Source organism: Solanum lycopersicum, chromosome 5, assembly GCF_036512215.1.
Source record: "Solanum lycopersicum chromosome 5, SLM_r2.1".
NCBI classification, from domain to species: Eukaryota; Viridiplantae; Streptophyta; class Magnoliopsida; order Solanales; family Solanaceae; genus Solanum; species Solanum lycopersicum.
The window spans coordinates 60,080,237-60,087,090 of NC_090804.1; the positions used below are offsets into that span (position 1 = coordinate 60,080,237).

The 6,854-nt window shown below is 31.5% G+C and overlaps 1 long non-coding RNA gene across 1 annotated transcript; it reads right to left on the reverse strand.

The window, feature by feature from the left end:
- Positions 1 to 285: 285 nt before the first annotated feature.
- LOC101248879 (uncharacterized) lies at positions 286 to 2,939 on the reverse strand. Its single transcript, XR_011221381.1, has 2 exons — positions 1,092 to 2,939; positions 286 to 784 (listed from the first exon to the last, which is right to left on the reverse strand). It is a non-coding gene; the product is annotated as an uncharacterized lncRNA (long non-coding RNA).
- Between the last annotated feature and the right edge of the window lie 3,915 nt (positions 2,940 to 6,854).

Here is a 6,854-nt window from a genome sequence, read left to right on the forward strand (position 1 = left end):
ATTTATTACTTTTTTATTTACTACTATTGAACTAAACTTTTTTTCAGGAAAAAGGGAAAATCATTTATAAGGGGGGGTGACATAAAGGGTTAATAAGACCAAAAATAGAATAAAAGCTAAGTGACTTGTAAAAATAATTTTTTACACATGTATATATTATTTTTCTTTTCTCTTATTTAACATTATCATCTAAATTAATTATCTCTTTTTCATAGCTCAGGGGATGACCTTTAAACTTAAGGGTTGACAAAGACCAAGAAGTAGAACAAAAACCAGGTAAAATTATTTGTATATAAATAAATATATGTATAAATAAGAGGAATGTCTATCATAGGAGAATAATTAAATTAAACCAAAATCACATAAAATAATTAGTCAACTATCATGATAAATAAATAAGAAGGGGAGGAAACATCAAATTTGGGCCCTGGGCCCAAATTCTGCTGCTGCAGGTCTTAGGGCATTTAGGCCTATTTTCTTTCCAAAGTCATGATACATTTTTGAGTGTATATTCTATGCATAAGCTGTGTATATTGACGAGTTTTGCGCTCCTGAACCTGAAATTTAAACCAAAACTTTGTATTTTTGCGTTTTTAACTTCCTGGAAACGTTTTCCAACTGCATATTGTATATTCACATTGTATACCAGTGTATACGGGATGTATATCGACCTGTTTTTCGGCTTTTCGGGGACCTGCAAATTAATTCCCAGCAACAAATTTGCTGATTTTGATCTGTACACCAGTTATAACGGGATGGACGACTCGGATACGGTGGTGTGAGCCTTTACGTCTCGATGAGAGGATGCAAATGGATGAAGTAAAGTCCGTAAGGACCCGAAGAAATTTTTTACATGCGATAAAATAGAAATGGGTTAGCATATGAAATAATATAAGAAACAAGATATATATTAAAAGAAAGCAGATATTACTTTTAAAAATAAAGGAAAGCTACTTAAGGGATTTGAATGAGGCTAAAATACATGACTCTAAGGAAGACCAAGTGAATAACACAAACAAAATCTTTAAAAAAATAAAAAACTCTCTAGACAGTAGCATGTATTGTGCGTGTATGCATACTTAAGAACATACCATGTTCAGGGAACATATAGATAATTCAACTCAAATGTATTAACAGAAAACATGCTGCATATTTATTCCAATGGAACACCTCATGCCAAAGTCAAGATAATTCATTCGGTGAGATCTTACATTGCTAAATCCAACCTTTTAAACAAAGAGAAAACTAGTAAGATCTTTTTTTTTTCTTTCCCAAACCATTATAAAAGGAAGTAAAATATGACTATGAATAATCAAAACCAAAGGAGTTTATTCCTCCGAGCGAACATGTTATGCATAAATGCAAATAGACATGAAATAAAGTATAGAATGCAAGGAGATCATTATTAAGCAAAGACACCATATAAGTAGCCGAGAAAGATGGCAACTAAAACTAAGATAGGTATCTTCAAATGTAGACCAAAGGTTGGAAAACTATTGGTATTCTAACTGACAACATCCTCCAAAAAAAGTTTTGTACGCCTCAATATATCAAACAATTAATAGATACTTATGATCCAAACCGAAGTTGCGATTTCTAATCTAGGGATGACAGTATGCCATTTTAAGAGCTTCTAATCGAGCACTAGAGCTGGCCAACATACTTATAGAGCAAATTGAACCAAGACAAACAGAAGAGGGAAACAAATGTCCATTTCGGATAAGTTTCACGATATTTCAAGGAGCTGACTACAAATAATAAGCAACTTTCGAGCAAAACAGAGTTAATCCCGACTCGAACAAAGTTCCTATCAAAATGAAGAATGATCTCAAACAAACTGAACTTACACGAATTTACAGAGATGTTTCAAATTCATTCAGCCTCTAAGCATCAAATACGAAAATGTAGCCAAAGGAATCGAATTAAACGACAAATAAGCATGGTTTTGACCTCCTTAGAAAATATCAACTAGACCAAAGTAAACAACAGAGACACACATTTTTGAAATGTAGATCATGAAATCATTACTGATCCATAGCCTTCACAAGTAACTAGTTGAGACAGTAAGGAAATAAGAAGATTAAAGTAGTGCACAAGCAAGGGTTCGGGGCCAAATGAAACATCAAAATTTCAACGAGGACGTAAACACACAACCTCATGGGCTAATAGGCAGATTGGTTACTGCTTTGCAGCTAATAGTGAGTAAAAAATTAATACAAGCAACTCACACAGTCGATAGTCAAACGAGCAAAACAGGGATATCTAACCAGCTTTGAAAGCGCCAACTTCCGACGACTCAAAGAAAACCCCGGTGAACGAAGAAACAAGCAAGGCCCTCAAACAAGGCCTAAACTCTCACTTTTTTTTTTTTTTTTTTGCTTCTGAGAACTTATCCTCAAATAATTGCAGCTGATAGTTTACTATATTTTCCTCTCAAATTTCAACTATTCACCAAGCAAAGTTTTCTGTCAGCGAAAAAAATTTCCCCCTTTTACAATGAAGCGAAAGAGAATATACATAGGGGTTATTAGGGTTCGATTATTGGGGGAAATTGAGTGAGGATGGGTCCAAATTCGAATTTCAAAGTCCAAATCTCTTTCACAAATTGAGGGAGACACCGTTTCCTGACGATTCGGCTCCATTCCGGAAGAGGAAAGGAAACCAAAGGCTTGGATTGACTCGAGCGTCCTTGGCGAACGATGTGGCCCCATCTCAAGGCCACAAGGACGGATTTGCAGCTGCTGGTACGAAAAGAGGAGAGGAACGTTGAAGAAAGGGACAAAGAATTATCTTACTGGTCTCTACTTTGGGGCGTTATTTTTTTGGGAATTGTCACGCTATTCTGCGTCTCTTTTGGGAAGAGATTGGGGCTGGATCGGGTCTATTGGAATGGGCCGCGTTCAAGGGGAGTTGGGCTGACTGAATCACGAAAAAGAATTTGCTGGAAATTAATTCAAGAGAAATTTTTCAAAATGTTAATATTTTAGCGTTTAAGAGGACTCATTAGCAATAACTTTCATATTTAGTAAAAATGTCATTTTAGTTTGTTATGTATATTTTTATTATTTATTTTTATTTAAAGAATATAATTATTTAATAACAAAAAGAAGAAAATTAAGGGGGGAATATTTCAAAAAAAGGCAAGCATCCTTAATTTTTTCATCAGTTATATTTTCAAATAAAATTTAATTTTTTTTTCTCCAGAATTTTTACCTTTTTAAAATTATATTCATTCCACAATATATTCTTATATTTATTATAGTTTTTTATTAGTTTGTATTCATTCCAATAGGTATGCCGAATTTAATAGTCATTTAAGAAATATATTGTATTTTTATATATTTTTTCCCTATATAGTTATTTTTTTCTTCAAAAATCCTATATGTATTCATTTCAATATGTATTTTATTTGTATTTCTATTTATTCTAGTTTTTATTTAGAATTTTGTATAATAATATATAAAATACAAAAAAATTTGTGTGATGAAAAAGTGAATGAAATATAAAATTGAAAAGAAATAATTGAATATTTGGTGTACTCATTCTTAAATAAAATACATAACTAGTTGAAATACATTTAGAATAAATACAAATTAGAAAAAAATATCAAATTCAGTTTACATACCTTTATTAGTTTGTATTCATTCCAATATGTATGTCAAATAAAATGTAGCTATTTAAGAAATACATTTGTATTCGTATATATTTTTCACTGTATATTTATTTTTCTTTTCAAAATCTTGTTTCCTTTTCTAAGTCGTATTCATTCTAATATGTCTATTATTTGTATTTGTATTCAAATACAAATAAACTAATAGAAAGTTGTTCTTCTTATAAATATAATACATAACTAGTTGACATACATTTGGATGAATACAAATTAGGGACAAATACAAGATTCATAAACCATACAACATGAAATTTTTAATAAATACAAATATTGATAGTATACATAGTGATTTGAATACAAATTAAGAAAGCATACCAAATTCTAAAAAAGAACTATAAATACAAAACAAACTAATAGAAAATTGTTCGCGATCTTCGTCGTCTTTTTCAAGATCCTCACGAGTAGACAAAGATTTTATATTTGCGTTCTAAATTTGAAGAAGGTTTTGCACACCAATGAGTCTTGTAAATGTTCTTATCCTCTTTCTTCCCTCATTTTAGCAGCGGATCATACATTATACACTATTTGTTAAGTAATAAAGAAATTAAAGGATGAAAAATCACCAGAAATTGGTTGATTAAGATGAATACCTCTAGTAAGCCTCTTGGATTCAGCCATTTGAGAGTAAATCACAACGGAAATTGAAAAATACAAACAACATTTTTTTAAGATTTAAACAAAAATAAAATTAGAAAAGAAATCTGAAAATAGGATAAAGATTAGAGATACCTTAATCAAAGGGATTCTTGTTGATTCAATTTTGGATTTAAAAAACAACCAAAATATATGGCAAAAAAATATTTGCAACTTGAATGTTGGAGGAAAATCAGAAAAGATAACCATAAGAGAGAGAAAAAAATTAAATGGGAGAGAGAATTAACAATTTGAAAAGATAAATATGAGAGAGAATAATTTTTTTTTAAAAAAAGGATATATAGAATTAATTGAAAAAGAGAGATAAAATAGGAAGAAAATTGGGACACATAAATTTTTAAAAATAATGACATTTTTAACATTATTGCTAATATTTATAAAATATGGATATTTTTACTAAACATGTTATTTATTTTGACTACTTTACTAATTTTTCCTTAATTCAAATCAAGGTAAAATGGGCTGACGAAAATTTTAGGAATGGGCCAATGGAAATAGATGAAACGGGCCCAAATTTTACTCTTAAGAGATTGGAGGATGAAAGGGTAAGGCCAGATTTAAATTAGCCATTAGATTATCATTGGCCAAGTGAAATTACAACGTAACCAAATTTAGTTAAATTAGCGAATTCGGCCAAAGTTTAAATAAATTGAATTGACGTTTATTAATTGACGAGCTTTTTAGTTAAAACAAGATAAAATAATTAACTTAATTATAACTAGAGACTCAAAACATAAGAATACTAATTTAGACAAAGTTAATTTATTAAAGTGTTAAGCAAAACTAAAATTTTTTTTGAGATGATTTTTGAGTATTTTATGAAATAAGGTAATTATATAAAACATATAAAAGATATATTATTTAAATTATAAAAAAAATCGACTAAAGCTACTTTAAGATGACTTTAAGAAAGATATTTTGAGTTTTATAAAGTTATTATTTCAACTCGTTTGGGATGTAAGAAGCTCGTGAATTAATTCCTTTCGGAGAGGGTCAAAATTGGTTGTCAACAAACACTTCGATGTTCTTATTGGTTCCCACATCTTTACTCTTGCTAACTGGGCTAGTGCCCTTGGGAGCTTATTATCTACTGGGCGATGGTCTTATTGGTATCCTTAGTTTAGTCTTGCTTGCTACAACTAAAAATTTAGAGCTTAAAAACAAGTAATGGCAACCTACAATAACTCAAATTTTCTTCGAATGGAGAGCCTATGGTAGTTCCAACCATCCACATACATTCCCCAACAGTTCGTGATTACATGACTTCAAACCACTAAAAATGGAGTTAAATTTATAGTATAATTGCTGATGGAAGTTGGTACTTACACTGCCTTGTATTTTCCTCTTTGCTAATGCAACTTAGAGGTGTCGCAAATTCAAAAAGCAAGATGTTTAACCTTTGAAAATGTGGCAAGAATCCTTCGAACGTGAAGGCAAGGAAAGCTCAGGGCCTGCGAATGCGGTGGAGTCCCTGCGAAAGCAAAGGCCAGAGCCTAACCCTTTTCAAACGTGGCCTGGACCTTGCAAAGGCGGTGACCGAATCTCTTGGTCTCTGCAAACACATCCCAAGGCTTGAGAAAGCAAAGACCAATTTTGGCTTGCACCAACGGATGCATGTCATCTAGTTTTTGCAACTTGAAAAACTCTGATGGTGTATTTTGAATTCGTTCAGAATCTCGTATATAAAAAAGAGATATGCTACCCTAAAAAAGCGAACCCTCATCCTAGCTGACTATTAGCGGAAGACTAACCTAATCACACAAAAGCTTAAAAACTAAAATAAAAGTTCATAAAAGTTACTAACAAGCTTTAACCCAAAAGAAAATATTGAATAATCAAATATATACTAACCTAAAAATAGGCAACTTAAGTCTTTATAAGATTAAATAAAATAAATGAATAACATAGAATCGTCAACTACACTATCTATGGAGCCTCTAACTGACAATGATGGAAGTCGGGACAAGACCCACGATATCCTAACTAAATCGAAAAGTAAATAAGATCTAGAAGCAAGGAGGCTCACCATAGGTAATTTGAACTCTAGATGTATCAACTAAGATTCTCTTGAAGATTCGGAATACTCGTGTCTGCATCATGAAAAGATGCAGGCCAAATGGCTCAGTACGTGGAATATACGAGTATGTAAGGGAAATTCTAAAGCTTAACATAAGTTTGAAACTTGATAAAAATGGTAACATACTTACCACTTTTCAAATTTTAAACTCAACTCTAGGAGTACTCAAGGATATTAAAAACTACTCAACTTACTAAGACTCATTCTATTATACTTAAGTCTGCTACTTCATTTTATAATGAGTTAAACTGTCTGGAACAATGTCGGAGAACAAATAAGTCCTAAAGACAACAAGTATCGCAGTCTAAGGCAAAAACTAGTCTAGTCATAAATTAAGGCCCATCATGCTAAATTATACCATAATAACAACAAAAATAGAACTAAAGACATAATCCTCGACTAGCATGGTATTAAGCTTAAAACAGAGCCAATCATGTCCGATAACATGGTATC